Source organism: Canis lupus, chromosome X, assembly GCF_048164855.1.
Source record: "Canis lupus baileyi chromosome X, mCanLup2.hap1, whole genome shotgun sequence".
Classification (NCBI taxonomy): Eukaryota; Metazoa; Chordata; class Mammalia; order Carnivora; family Canidae; genus Canis; species Canis lupus.
This window is the reverse complement of record NC_132876.1, coordinates 98,802,864-98,818,952: the sequence shown is the minus strand read 5'-3', so window position 1 is coordinate 98,818,952 and position 16,089 is coordinate 98,802,864. Positions and strand designations below refer to the sequence as shown.

General features: G+C 40.6%; 1 long non-coding RNA gene across 1 annotated transcript; it reads left to right on the top strand.

Annotated features, from left to right (window-relative positions):
* The first annotated feature begins 3,553 nt into the window (after nucleotides 1-3,553).
* Nucleotides 3,554-9,839, top strand: LOC140627998 (uncharacterized). The gene is made up of 2 exons (XR_012026457.1): nucleotides 3,554-3,643; nucleotides 9,600-9,839. It is a non-coding gene; the product is annotated as an uncharacterized lncRNA (long non-coding RNA).
* Nucleotides 9,840-16,089: the final 6,250 nt, after the last annotated feature.

The following is a 16,089-nucleotide window of genomic DNA, read 5'->3' as shown; positions in this document are numbered from 1 at the left end:
GGTATCAGAGTAATGCTAGCCTCATAGAATGAATTTCCTTCCTTTTTTCCCTTCCTTTTCTAGTTTTTGGAATAGTTTGAGAAGAATTATCTCTTCTTTAAATGTTTGGTAGAATTTACCTGTGATGTTGTCTGGTCTTGGACTTTTTTGTTTCTTGGGAATTTTTGATTACTGAGTCAATTTCATTGCTGGTAATTGGTCTGTTCAGATTTTCTATTTCTTCCTAATTCAGTTTTGGGAGGTTATATGTTTCTAGAAATTTATCCATTTCTTCTAGGTTGTCCACCTTGTTGGCATATAATTTTTCATAATATTCTCTTATAAACTTTTGTACTTCTGTGGTGCTGTGGTATCAGTTTTTATTTTTCATCTTTCATTTCTGGTTTTGTTTATATTAGTCCTCTCTCTCTCTCTTTTTTATGAGTTTGACTAAAGTTTTATCAATTTTGTTTATCTTTTCAAGAACCAGTTCCTGGTTTTATTGATCTGTTCTACTGGTTTTTTGGTTTCTATTTTGTTTATTCTGCTCTAATCTTTATTATTTCCTTTCTTCTACGGTTTGAGGGTTTTGTTTGTTCTTCTTTTTCTAGCTCCTTTAAGGTAAGACTAGGTTGTTTATTTGAGATTTTTCTTACTTCTTGAGATAGGCCTGTATTGCTGTAAACTTCCCTTTTAGAACAGCTTTTTCTGCATCCCAAAGATTTTGGGCCATTGTGTTTTCATTTTCATCTGTCTCCATGTGTTTTTTATTTCCTCTCTAATTTCTTGGTTGACCCATTCATTGTTTAGTACCATGCTATTTAACATCCATGTATTTGTGTTTCCAAATTTTTTCTTGTGGTTGATTTCTAGTTTCATAGAATTGTGGCTGGAAGGGATGCACAGAATGACTTCAATCTTTTTAAATTTATTGAGATTTATTTTGTGACCTAACATGTTTTCTATTCTGGAGAATGTTCCATATGCACTTGAAAAGAATGTGTATCCTGCTATTTTTAAGGTGGAATGTTCTGAATATACCTGTTAGATTCATCTGGCCCAATGTGTCATTCAAAGCCAATGTTTCCTTGTTGATTTTCTGTTTGGATGATCTATCCATTGATTTAAGTTGGGTGTTAAAGTCCCCTACAATTATAGTGTTACTATCAATTACTTCCTTTATGTTTGTTATTAGCAGCTTATAAATTTAAATGAGTGCTCCAATGTTGAGTGCATAAATATTTACAATTGCTTTATCTTCTTGTTGGATTGTTCCCTTTATGATTAAATACTGTCCTTTAAAAAAAAAGATTTATTTATTCATTCATTTATTTATTTTTTGAGAGGAAAGGGGAAAGCAGAGGGGCAGTGGAGAGGGAGAGAATCTCAAGCATATTCCCTACTGAGCACTAGCCTGAAGCTGGGCTTGATCTCAGGACCCTGAGATCATGACCTGAGCTGAAATCAAGAATCAGATGCTTAACTGAGTGAGTCACCCAGGAGCCCCTAAATAGTGTCCTTCTTTGTCTCTTGTCTTTTGTTTTAAAGTATATTTTTAAAAATATAAGTATTGCTATCTTGGCTTTTTTTCACTTCCATTTGTGTAATAAATGCTTTTTCATCCCTTCACTTTCAATCTGCATATGTTTTTAGGTCTGACACAAGTCTCTTGTAGGCAGCATCTAGATGGGATTTGCTTTATTATCCATTCCATCACCCTATGTTGTTTGATTGAAGCATTTAGTCCATTTACATTCAAAGTAATTGTTGACAGGTATGTACTTATTACTATTTGTTACTTAAAAAAATAATTTAGTAAGTTATCGCTACCCCCAATGTGGCACTCAAACTCATGACCCTGACATCAGGAGTCACATGCTCTACCAACTGAGCCAGCCAGGCACCCCCTATTTTGTTACCTTTTTAATTGTTGTTTTTGCAGTTCTTCTGTTTCTTTCTTCTTTTGCTCTCCTCTCTCATGGTTTTCTGGCTTTCTTTAGTAATATGCTTGGATTCCTTTCTCCTTTTTTTACATATCTATCACCAGTTTTTTTATTTGTGGTTACCATTATGTTTATATATAACATCTTATGCATAGCAGTCTATGTCAGGTTAATGGTTGTTTAAGTTTGAACCCAGTCTGTACTCTTCTCCCCAGCATGTTTAAAATATATGGTATCATATTTTACATCCTTTTATTTTGTGGATCCCTTCATTGAGTTTTAGAGATATATCTCATTTAAGTGCTTTTGTGGCTTCCAACTTTTCTTACTCCTACCTAAAGTCTTTTCTTTCCACTCACAGAGTCCTCTTTAATATTTCTTGTAGGGCTTGTTTAGTGGTGATGAATTCCTTTAACTTTTGTTTGGGAAGCTTTTTGTCTCTCCCTTTGTTCTGAATGATAGCCTTGCTAGATAGAGTATTCTTGGTTGCAGGTTTTTTTTCTTTCAGAACTTTGAGTATATCACGCCACTTTCTCTTGGCTTGCAAAGTTTTCACTGAAAAATCAGCTGATAGCCTTATGGAGTTTCCCTGGTACGTACTTGTTTTCTTGCTGCTTTAAAGATTCTTTCTTTAACACTGCTTTTGGCCATTTTATCTTATTTTTAAAAAACATCACAAATAGGTTTTTTATTTGTCACTATTGCATGTCTGAATTTTCAACAGATTCCTGGATTGGTGGCTCATATCTATCAGCTTATTCAACTTTGGCACCAGTTTCATCCCCAATAGCTTTTCCAGAACTACTACCTTCACCATGAAGCACCATAAGCTTTCCCAATTCAAAGTTAGGCTTCTTCAGCATTTTTACTTTTCTAATAAAGACTTCATAGAGTGGATAAAAAGACTGACAAGATTTTTCTGTGTCTTTCCTGATGCCATCTGGAATCAATTTACTGACCATTTCTTTCAAGTCATTTGTCTGCACCTCTCAGGTCATGATTTATATCAACTTTTTCTGAATTTGGTGGACCTGTTGGTTCGGAGCCCAAGAGGTCTTCCGAATCTGATTGTTGCATTTTTTAGTAAAACTAACACAAAATAAACAAAATAAATAACCATCAGTAGTTTTGACATCAACATGAACTTCAATCATGGTCTGCCTTTTTTTTTTTTTTTTTTTTTTTTTTTTTTACCATAGAGCACAACAGTTTTCCCAGGTGCCTACAGGTCCCTTCCCACAGCAGACTATTGATAGTGATTGCATTGTATCTGTATATGATTCAGGGGTATGTTGCTATCTCCATAGTATTAAGTCTTCTGATCCATAAATATGGGCTGTCTTTCAATTTCTTTAGGTCTAGGATCTTTTTTTTTCTGCTCACTCTGAACCCAGGACTAGGATCTTTTAAAATATAGATTCTGATTTAGACAAAGGCCAAAAATCTGAATTTCTAAACAAGCTCTCAGGTGATGCCATACCACACTCTGAATAACAGTGCTCTAAGAGGGAGGAGACTTCCACCCTTTGTTGTCTTAGTCTGTTTGGCTGCTATCACAAAGTACATAAACTCAGTAGCTTATAAACAACAGAAATTTATTTCTCACTGTTCTAAAGGCTGGTAGTTCTAGAACTGGTTGCCAGTATGACTGGGTTCTGGTGAGAACACTCTTCTGCATCACAACTGGCCATCTTCTTACTACATTCCCACATGGCTGAAGGGTAAAGGAAGCTCTCCAGTCTTTTATAAGGACACTAATTCTCATGGGGACTCTACTCTTATGATATAATCACTTCCCAAAGGCCTCACTTCCTAATACCATCACATTGGGCATTAGGATTTTAACATATGAGTTTGGGGAGTGGAACCATACATTGGGTCTACAGCATTTATTGAGGTTTGGAGGACCCATGTATTGGTCTCCACAAACAAAAATACCCATTTCCACCTCATATACAGTGCTTCCAATAGTTAACAATGGTTATAGATTGGTATGGGAAAGGAAGAGAGGCCTTTCTCCTATCAGAAAAAATTGTGAAAGACCTTAAAATTGGCAAATAAAACCAGACTAACTAACAAAAAACCAAACCACATTTACTGAGTGTCCTTTTTGGAGCACCATTCATGGTTATCTCCACCTTTCATTGATTTTGAGCCATTTTATTACTCTGTAAATTGCAGAAAACTAGTAATAATGCACACGATTCTTGTCCACAGAAATGAGAGTGAGTTGTGTTGAGTGGAATGCAACTTATTTTGACTCATTTGGCATCAGTTTGTGCATTTACTTTAACATTCCTTACTGTCTACCTAGATACGTATGGCTCTTTGAATTATCCTTTGAATCATTTGTAACATCTTACTGGTTTTCTCATTAATTAATGAGTTAAATAAAATCTTTGAAACATACTATCTCATATAGGCAAGAGATTTTAGTTTCTTTTTCTTTAATTATCCTCTAACATTCCTCATTCTCATCCCATCCCACTAGGAACATAAGAAGCCCCACAGGAGTTGTCTTGGTACATTAAGCACTTTTTTGGGCTGCTCATCAGAGATATGATTCCTGACAAGTATTTGGGATCTAAAGGCATAGAATTCCCTACTGGAATATGGACTGGAATGATAGCATCCCTGAGGAGAAGGAGGCAGAGGGTACTCTGGGAAAGAAGGAAACCAATGCAAACCAATGGAAGAAGAGGGCACTTAGAGAGTGGGTCACAGGAAGGACCTCATCCACAGAATCCTGTAACCCCTGTGAGGCTGAGGCTGGCCAAGTGCATACTAGGGAAGGCAGAGAAATAGGCATGAGTGGTAAAGGCCTGTAGAGAGCCATAAGCAGCTGAGAATGAAGGGAATGTTGAAAGCTTCCAGGCAGGGGAAGTAGCAGAGATTTGAGGGGATCTGACAGGCTGAGTTGCATGATCTGGGTAAAATTAACCCTGAAAGGAGGTAGGAACATGAGCTTTTGGGGCCAGGAGAAAGGATATCTTCATCAGTATTTTTGTGCTCTTTGAGTCATACCCCTGATAGGGGTGTTGGGACCCACAGATACTGAGAGTGTGGAGTATTTGGGACTAGGCCATGAACTCTCCTTTCCAGAGACAATTCCTTCCAGCTGGTGATCAGAGGTGGGGAAACTCTAATGCCTTCTGGCTCATTCAACAAAAGGGCATCTTTTTAGCACAAAGGCCATAGGAAAGTTTTGTGGTGGTTCCTGTTTGGTTGGGTACTAATGAGATGTCCAACACTCACATGCATTGTATTCTGAAGAGGCAAATGCTCTTCTGGTCTTCACTTCTTCACTGTTCTGATTTTGGGTGGAGGGAGAAGAGAATTGGTATCTTGAGAGACAAAGCAAAGATCTCTAAACTTCAATATACTCATTGTGTGTATTGGTGTGTGTAAGTTGATGACTGAGATTAGTTTAGTTAAATATAAATTTTCTCTAAAGTCGCCTTTCCATCTTATTCAATGTGCTACATATTCTCCATTTGCTTCTCCAGTACTATTCTCTGTCCTTTTCCATCTTACTCTGAGCCCTGGGAGACTGACTTGTATGGACTGCATCCATGGGCTCCTGGCCCTCTGGATCCTGGTTAGGCTCAGCTAGTGGGAGGCATTGGCAGGAGATGGGCAGGAGGAGAGGGGTTGGGATATTTATTTTCTTGGTTTTCTCTCTTCAGGGAAGATAATTAAGAGGCAAATCTGTTACCCTTTAATATATCTAGCTCCCTGAATGATGTAGGACCACTCTCAGGAGGGTCCTTATGCAAGCACTGCTCACTTCAGAGGAATTTACCCCAAAGAGTAGGTATTCTTTGGCTCAGGTTTAATGCATAGCCTAAGAAATTCAAGAGGACCCAGAATCCAGTATGCAGCTGGGCATTGCTTCAGTCCAGAGAATAAATGGAAGAAATAGACTAAATAGAAATAAAGAGGAAATAAAGTACCTCATCCACAACAGTCTTGGGCAACAAAACATAGCCCAAGTCAAGCTGCCACCCAAGGTTCAGACTCCAGTCGTGTAGCTTGTAGATTTCTCTAGCTCCTGACTCCCTTGTTTCCTTAGGTGACTGACCTTTTGGTTACCACTCATTTAATTGGTAGGCCCATTAGAAAGAGAAACCGGAAAGAGGAAGAAGGGAGAGTCATTTTCTACTAGTTATTAGCCATGTTAAAAAGTCTGGCTAGGGAAGATGACTTAATAAGGTTTGAGGATTAACCGTTTATTTCAAGTAAACTCTTGTCTTTCCTTGCTCACCTTCTACTGCTCATGATTAGTTATTGCAGATTGCTCTACACAGCACTGCAAAGTGAGTCCAATCAATATACACAAGAGATTATAGATGCTGACTATTTAATTAGAATAGCTCCTAGGCAAGAAGGCATAACCCCCAATTGTAGATAAGTCAAAGGGAGATTTTAAAAGTTTTCTGTGCTTGTTATCTTTAAATAGGGAATGAAAAATTTTTATTTTGTGACATTCAATTCCTTCATAGAAAACACTAGGTGTAATAGTCAAGATAGGGAAAGCTGTGTTGTAGCAACAAACCAAACCTAAAAATCTCAATGGTTGAAGACAATATGCATTTTTTGCTCACATCAAAGTCAGAAGCAGGTGAGGCGACCCTCTTTCACAGCTCTCTAACAATGCTTAACTTACCAATACTAGCTAAATTCCACCCTTTAGTTGTATCTTCTCAGAATTCTTCACTCCCAAGTGCACAGAAGGGAACCAGGAAGCACAGAGACCTCCCATTTATTCTTCATTGCCTTGGACCAGGACTCATATGCACTTTGCCCCAAAACAACCTCAAGGAGGTTGAGAAACGGAGGGGAAAATTGACATTTAGTGAGCAAAATTTCTGACATGTATGTTTTATTTATTTGTTTAATTTTATTTTAGAGATTTTTATTTGTTCATTTGACAGAGGAGAGAGAGCATAAGCGGGGGGAGCAGCAGGCAGAAGGAGAGGGAGAAGCAGGCTTCCTGCTGAGCAGGTAGCCCGATGCGGGACTTGATCCCAGGACCCTGAGATCATGACCTGAGCTGAAGGTAGATGCTTAAGTGACTGAGCCTCTCTTTTAGTTATTTAAAAAATTATTTAGAACTCACATGTTTGACCAATGTTATTTATTTACTTATTAGAGTGTGATTATAGCAAAGATTCTGTTAAAAAAAATTTACCAGTGTATGTAGGCCCAATAAGTAATACAACTTGTGTCATCCCATTTCTATATAATTGCTTCTGTGATCATAGTTGTCTCCCATCCCAGGTCCTAGCTTGACATTTGGATTCAGATCCAACCCCACTTCCTTTTTTCTTTTATATATATATATATATATATATATATATATATATATATATTTAAAGATTTTATTTATTTATTCATGAGAGACAGAGAGAGAGAGACAGAGACAGAGACAGAGACAGAGAGGCAGAGACACAGGCAGAGGGAGAAGCAGGCTCCATGCAGGGAGCCTGACGTGGGACTCGATCCCTGGTCTCCAGGATCACGCCCCGGGCTGAAGGCAGGCGCTAAACCGCTGAGCCACCCAGGCTGCCCTTTTTGTATATTTTTTATTGGTGTTCAATTTGCCAACATATAGCATAACACCCACTGCTCATCCTGTCAAGAGCCCCCCTCAGTGCCCGTCACCCAGTCACCCCATCCTCCCCGCCAACCTCCCTTCCACTACCCCTTGTTTGTTTCCCAGAGTTAGGAGTCTCTCATGTTCTGCCTCCCTCTCTGATATTTCCCACTCATTTTCTATCCTTTCCCCTATATTCCCTTTCACTATTTTTTATATTCCCCAAATGAGTGAGACCATTAATGTTTGTCCTTCTCTGACTAACTTCACTCAGCATAATACCCTCCAGTTCCATCCATGTCGAAGCAAATGGTGGATATTCGTCATTTCTAATGGCTGAGTAATATTCCATTGTGTGCATAGACCACAGCTTCTTTATCCATTCATCTTTCGATGGACACCGAGGCTCCTTCCACAGTTTGGCTATTGTGGACATTGCTGCTAGAAACATCAGGGTGCAGGTGTCCTGCCGTTTCACTGCATCTGTATCTTTGCGGTAAATCCCCAGCAGTGCAATTGCTGGGTCATAGGGCAGATCTATTTTTAACTCTTTGAGGAACCTCCACACAGTTTTCCAGAGTGGCTGCACCAGTTCACATTCCCACCAACAGTGCAAGAGGGTTCCCCTTTCTCCACATCCTCTCCAACATTTGTTGTTTCCTGTCTTGTTAATTTTCCCCATTCTCACTGGTGTGAGGTGGGATCTCATTGTGGTTTTGATTTGTATTTCCCTGATGGCAAGTGATGCAGAACATTTTCTCATGTGCTTGTTGGCCATGTGTATGTCTTCCTTTGTGAGATTTCTGTTCATGTCTTTTGCCCATTTCATGATTGGATTGTTTGGTTCTTTGCTGTTGAGTTTAAGAAGTTCTTTATAGATCTTGGATACTAGCCTTTATCTGATACGTCATTTGCAAATATCTTTTCCCATTCTGTAGGTTGTCTTTTAGTTTTGTTGACTGTTTCTTTTGCTGGGCAGAAGCTTTTTATCTTAGGTCCCAATAATTCATTTTTGCTTTTGTTTCCCTTGCCTAACATAGATGTATCTTGCAAGAAGTTGCTGTGGCCAAGTTCAAAAAGGGTATTTCCTGTGTTAGCCTCTAGGATTTTGATGGATTCTTGCCTCACATTTAGATTTTTCATCCATTTTGAGTTTATCTTTGTGTATGGTATAAGAGAATGGTCCAGTTTCATTCTTCTGCATGTGGATGTCCAATTTTCCCAGCACCATTTATTGAAGAGACTGTCCTTTTTCCAGTGGATAGTCTTTCCTGCTTTGTTGAATATTAGTTGACCATAGAGTTGAGGGTCCATTTCTGGATTCTCTATTTTGTTCCATTGATCTGTGTCTGTTTTTGTGCCAGTACTACACTGTCTTGGTGATCACAGCTTTGTAGTACAACCTGAAATCTCCAACCCCACTTCCTACCTAAAATCTCTTCTGTCTGAAGTGAATACAGCCTCCTCTGAAGATCTATAAGGATTAGTGCCCATACAGTTAGCATGGCAATCGATCATGGATGCCTCCCCCCACCCCAGCCATGGTTTGTCTTTAATTGCCTTGAACTATTAATCATCTCCTTTTGTGTCGTGTCCCTTTGGCACAATGGTGTCCTAATTTATAACCTCTTGGAGCACAAATCAACTGCAAAGCACCCAACAAAATAGAAAAGCACAGAATAGGTGCTCAAAAACTGTGGGCTGACTTAATCTGATTTGACTGGATTGATAGAGTCAACAAATAAGTATTAAGCTTCTGAGTACCATGTTCTAGGATCTATGCAAAGAACTGTGGGTAAAGAGATGATTAAAACATAGTGCCTATCTTCAGGAGGCTTTCAGAATTTTAGGGCTAGAATGAATTCAAACCAACAGAGTGTAGTAGCCAGTCTCCGAATGTAGCCCTAATAAGTCATTCTTCCCCAGTTTCGAGAATGCTACTCCTCGTTTAGAGTTGGCATTTATTTTTCCTGCCCAGTGACTGCCTTGGCCAATAGAATATGGTAGAAGCAGCATTCTGGAATGTAGAAGAGGATGGGCAGAACTTTTTTTTCCACTCAGAAGTTTCTCTCTCCCTGCAGAATGGCACTCTCCCTCTGCATCCAGCCACCATGCTGTAAAAAGACCAAACCCCCAGAGGTCGCAACAAGGAAGGCAAAAGGGGCTGAGTTCCAGACAACAGTCAACCCCAACTGCCAGCCATGAGTGAGCCATTTTAGATCTTCCAGGTGACCACAGACCCAGCTGACATCACAAAGAACAGAAACAGTTCACATGCAGAATGATAACATTATAATTAATAAAATGGTTGTTGTTTTAAAGCACTATGTTTTGTGTGGAAAGGGGGTTGATTTGTAGCAAAAAATAACTGAAATACAGGGTCAGAAAATTTTACCAGTATAATGGCTCCACAGGAGGGAAACCGAGGAAAGAAGTTCAGGAATGCCTTGTCAGAGAGGTGACATTCGAGCTGATGAGTAAAAACACCCAGGCAGAATTAGGGAAGAGTTGTTTTTTGTTTTTGTTTTTGTTTTTGTTTTTTTTTAGGGAAGAGTTTTCTAGTTAGTGACCCTGCATGAGGAAAAGCATGGAGGTGTGAAATGATGTAGTGAGTACAGAGGACTACAAGCAGTTTGCGCCGGGTGGTGTGTGAATACATGTGGGGAACTAAAGGTATTTCGAGAGAATGGTGTGTGAATGCGTGTGGGAACTACAGGTATTTTGAGAGAAATGTGAAAATCCAGGAGCCCAGCTCTGGGATTTATTCTCTACTCAATAGGGCACTTGGGACTTTTCAAAACAGAAGGGTGTCAAAATCAGATTTTTGCCTCAGATTACTCTGGCATGAGTGAGAGGTACATTAGAGGGGCATGACATCGCAGAGAATAGTCAGGAAACTTTTGTGGTGACCCAAGGGGAGAAAGTGAGGCTTAAAGGGGCACAACGGTAAGGGATGTGAAGATGAAGGGTGAGGTGCAAATGGTATTGAGGTGGAAAATCTATAGCATTTGAAGATGGATGCAGGTAGTGAGGGAAAGAGAGGAATCAAACTCCCAGCTTTCAGGCTTTGATTCACCATTCTTGACCCTGGCAGGGCAGGAGGCTAAGGTGGTGGGGGAAGAAAGGGATGGCCTGGGTTTTAACTGAGCCCTGTGAGTTCCAGAACATCCAAGAGAGGAGGCCCTGGAGGACGGTCACCACTGGGTTCGAAGTTCAGGAGAAAGGGCTCAATTAACATACTAAAATTTAAAAAAAGAAGTTGTCCAGGACCTGTGCCGAGAGGAAGCTCCTATGTGGGTATTTATCCTGTTATAAAGTAGTAATGTTTTAGAGAAGAGCATGTCTAAAAGATAGCATGTGAGTAGCCAGGACCCCGGAGAGATGATGTAAGCAGTAAGAGGAGTGCTCGGACTTATTTTTCCATTAGCGATGATGAGTTGTGGAGAGCTATAGGCATTGCTTATCCAGGCTCCTTTGTGGCTAATTTGACTGAATTTGTCCTGAGACTGCAATTGTGGGTGTAGTTTGTGGCTGTGAAGGATTTTCTCTGTGTGAAGCTAACTGACCCACCTGGGCTTAAGCTCAGTCTTGGCTGTATTAGGCCCATTCTCCAAACACTGAGCAATCGCCCACATAAGGCCACATGATGTGCCAATCATCCTCATTATGTGATATATCTAAGGGTTTGCAGCACAGGGAAATTACTTTGATGTTTTAGAAAAGGTCTGAGAGCTCATCACAGTTTTGATTCCAAAGAACCCAACTTTGTTACCACATAGTACTTAACTAGGTGCTTATTTTGAAGGCAAATGGAAACTTTTAGGCAGGCATCTAAAGCTCTGTGATAAAGAGTATTACGGTTTTCTGTGTTCTGTTGGTAGAGCTGCTTATACCCGTCGCTGTGTACGTGAAGAGCCTGATGGGACTCCAGCAGGTAAGTTGTGGCAGATCTGTGTGGATGATTCAAATGGAATTGTATTGCTTTTAATGGGTCCTGAGAAGAGCACAGTAGGCATTTGATTTGAATCTGGACCAGCCTATTGGCTTATTACTTACTTTCTTTTTTTTTTAAAGATTTTATTTATTCATTCATGAGAGACACGCACAGAGAGAGGCAGAGACATAGGCAGAGGGAGAAGCAGGCTCCATCCAAGGAGCCTGATACGGGACTTGATCCCAGGACTCCAGGATCACGCCCTGGGCCGAAGGCAGGCGCCCAACCACTGAGCCACCCAGGGATCCCCTATTACTTTCTATTTATGTACAGTCATCCTACCATGGGACCATCTTCAATTATGTTGTTAACTTGCTCATTTTTTTTCCTTCTGGCCGTGCCTCTCACGTACAGGAATATCTGCAAATGCCCTTAATTTGATTACTTAATATGATTTAATTTTCCCAAATGTCATGGCTTACTTACAAACTAAAACAGAAATGATTTTAGAGCTGGAGCCTGCAGGTCACAGAAAGCCCTGGCCCAGTGCGGGAGTCTGCTCATCTTTCCAATCTGGTGTTTTATCCTTCAGAGTGAGCCACAGGGTGCTACAGTAACAACGTCCCCACCCCCAATCTCAGTGTCTTAGCACTGGAAGAGCTTAATTCTTGATCAGGACCAGTGAGGCAAGTGAAGTGCCTAGGGCACCAAATTAAAGAGGTGCCCACTGTCAGGGTCATGAAAGCACAGGGTCCTGCTTTTACTTGACCTCCATTGTACAGCAATAGAGGACCTGTTCACGATTACTCCATAGGGATCCAGACCGATAAATGCATGATCACCGGAGAAGTAGAACAAAAACATGGCAAACTGCACATGAACTCTTAAAACTTCTGCATACGTCATATGTCACTTCATATGTGGTGACCACTCCAGCTGATTTCCATAGTTTTTATTCCTTAGGTTCTCTATCAGAGAGGACACTGGCACACTGAGCCCATTGCACCGTGCCCATAGCTCTCAAAATTCACCACCAGGGAGTATGATGAATTCTGGGGATAGGTCGCTCATGGATCAGGACTGGCTGCATAGGAGGCCTGGCAAGTGGATGGGCTGTGCTCCTTAACATCATCTGCTCTGCCAAGCAAGGCATTTGCAACCTGCTAGGACAGTGGCAGCCCTGAAGGGAAGCTCTCCTCTTGCCACGGTGCCATGAGCAGCAGCCTTAGTGACCAAGGCTCATCAAACTGCAGCTGAGGAAAGAGCACTGCTCCTCTCTCTACCTCTTAATCCTTCTTATGCGATCTTTTTCATAACTCTGGGAAGCTTTGGGATACATTTTACAGGGAGATGTTCTCCTATGTACAGCTGTTCTATGTCACCACCTGTGGGAAGTGAAGAAGGTCAGTCAATGAGCATTATTTATTATTAGCTGTGGACTCCAGAAAGAGCCGGACAAAAAGGACAAAATATAAAATAAAGAGGAAATTAAAAAATCATGTATTTTATAGGAAGTCCCTTTTTTAAAAAAAAAGATTTTATTTATTTGACAGAGAGAGAGAGAGAGAGGGAGAGAATGCACAAGCAAGGGAGTATCAGGCAGAGGGAGAGGGAGAAGCCGGCTCCCCACTGAGCAGGGTGCCCAATGTGGGGCTGGATCTCAGGACCCTGAGATCATGACCTGAGCCGAAGGCAGATGTTTGACCCACTGAGCCACCCAAGCACCCTAGGAAGCCCCCCCTTTTTTTGCTGTCCCCATTAGACATTCTGATATACTTGCCCTTCATCTTTGCTGCGTACATGCATAACAAGTTCTTAAATGTCAGCAAGGATTTTTAACATGTTTATTTAAACCACATGGAAGGGGGCATCTGGGTGGCTTAGTGGTTGAGTGTCTGCCTTTGGCTCAGGGCGTGATCCTGGGGTCCTGGGATCGAGTTCCACATCAGGATCCCAGCAGGAAGCCTGCTCCTAGGAAGCCCTTTTAAAGGAAGTTTGGAATTTTTTAAAAGTTAATCAATTCTCATCCAATACCTCTAACTCCCAGATTTGGCGCACCCATTTCATAGATGAGTACTCAAGTCCCCTGGCTGGTTAAGACACAAAATCATGGAGTGAATGACTGCAGTTTAAGGGTGGCTGTCTTTTAGGATTTACACTTTAGCCTTTAGCTTTTCTGTGGTAATAAATCCATGAGTTTAATTTCAGCAGTGATTTTGAACTTGTTTTTTGGTGTAATAGATGAAACATTGAAATTGGTATTTCAGTCAGTTTCTTACTGTTTATCAGTTACATGTCATATTTGGTTGAATATTTGTGTTGAGATTTGGAAGAAGAGAGGGAATTAAAGATGGATGATATGTCAGTTCTACTGAATATGGTAGCATATCAACTTTTCAAAGCCCTTTATTATGGAATGTTAAGTCCACACTGACCCAGAGCAAGGGGAAGTTGAGTGTAGCTACAGGTCTGGGCCCACATCCAGGTTGAACAGGAAGGATCTAGTCTGATATTTTTTCACTTCCAACTTTTTGGCTCCCTGATTTTGAAGGTAATGGTTCAGTGTGGCATCGATGAGATACTATTTTAGCTTTAGAATAGTCTCCCATCCAAGTACTAACCAGGCCCGACCCTGCTTAGCTTCCGAGATCAGACGAGATCGGGCGCGTTCAGGGTGGTATGGCCGTAGACTAGTTAAAACACAATGCCAAGTATCGGTGAGGAAGTGGTGAGCATATAAAATGGTATAACCTCTTTGGAAAATAGTATGGCAGTTCCTTACAAAGTCAAACGTGGACCTATCCTATGTCTCAGAAATTCTACTCCTAAGTATGTAGGATGTGAAATAGACCACATGTCCACTAAAGGGACTGTAACAGATTTGTTCATGGCAACTTCGTGCATAATATCCCCACCCTGCAAATAACCCAAATAAATGGCCATCAGTAGGTGAATGGATAAGTAAACTGTGGAATATTCATACAATTAGATCATACTGAACAACAAAAAGGAACGAGTCACGGATACACACAACAACATGTATGAATCTCAAATACATTGTGTGGAGCAAAAGAAATCTAAGACACACAAAATGCTATGTATTTCCACTTATATGAAGTTCAACAACAGGCCAAAGTAAGCTATGGCTGTAAAAGTTAGAAAGTGGTTGCCTCTGGCAGGGGAATGGACTAGAAAGGAATGTAAGGGAAGTTTCTAGGATGATGGAAATACTCATGATTGGGATGGTAGTTACAACGGTGTTACAGCTCATCAAGCTATATATTTAAACTCTGCGCTTCTCTGATATGTAGATTATAGTTTGATTTTTAAAAAGACAAAATAAATTCAAGGTATCAGACTTATGGGACCCCGATCTAACTTGCTTTCTCTGCAAGCGTTCTCACTTAGTTTCTTCAAGGAATACTTAAGAAATATTGACGGAATATGTCCTCACCCATAGTCAATTAAGTCAGAGAAAATCAATTTTAACTGTCCCAACTTTACTCTCTACCAGGGAGAATATAAGAGCTACAATGGGGTTTGAATCACCACATGGGGTTGGCCAGCCTTTGCTTCGCTTATCTCCTGTTAACAGCTCATGGTCACAATAGTGGCAGGGCACAATTACAGAGAAGCTCCCTCTTTGTCTACTTAGAATCAATAGAAATACACGATGCCATGCAAGATTAAAGCCAAACCCCTGGTCATCCAGGTGCTGAAAATGGAATGCACTAGCTGCTATTCATCTTCAATGTGCCAGCATGGTTCTGGCAGGTGAAAGGAGCTGCATTGGATATGGGCAAAGCTGTGGCAACAGCAGAGGCAGATGTGCAGAGAGAGCACAGAAGGGAAGGAAGGGGGACAAATATGTCCCCTTTTAATGCCACAAAGGATCACATTACAAGCTTGCAGAGGCAAGCTTGGGTTGGTATCTAGTCTGCATTTCCTGAAATGTGAGATTTGCAGGAGAAAAGAAGGAAAAATCCCACCATTGTCTGATATTGTGCCTTGGAACGCTGTTAAGAATTATGTCTTTTGGGCAGCTCCGGTGGTGCAGCGGTTTGGCGCTGGGGCATGATCCTGGAGACCCCGGGATCGAGTCCCACGTCGGGCTCCCTGCATGGAGCCTGCTTCTCCCTCTCCCTGTGTCTCTGCCTCTCTCTTTGTGTCTATGAATAAATAAATAAAATCTTTAAAAAAAAAAAGAATTATGTCTTTTGTTTTGGTTTTGTTTTTTGTCTTGGTCCCTCATGCTTTGTAACTTTTTGAAAATCAACAACCCCTGTTATGACCTGTTATCCTTTTATATCATGTTAAGTATTTACATTTTTATATATTTATAACCATGAATGAAATACATTTTAAAAAGGTGGATGTCATAGGTGCTAAAAAAAGGTCTAGGCAGTTATTTAAAACTAAGAGATTTTGAAAAATGAACCATTTTGAGTACACAAACCTACCCTTTGACTATTAGAGCAGGTCTTAAATCAGCGGGTTTCTTTTAAAAGTTCACTTAAAGTTTGGTTTGACCTGACTTTTGTATTGTGACATCATTGACCCTCAACAAATTGCACCCCCTGTGTTCCTGCCCTTGGGTATTCTCCACCCCCAACTCTGACGCTAGGCTTGGCCATGTG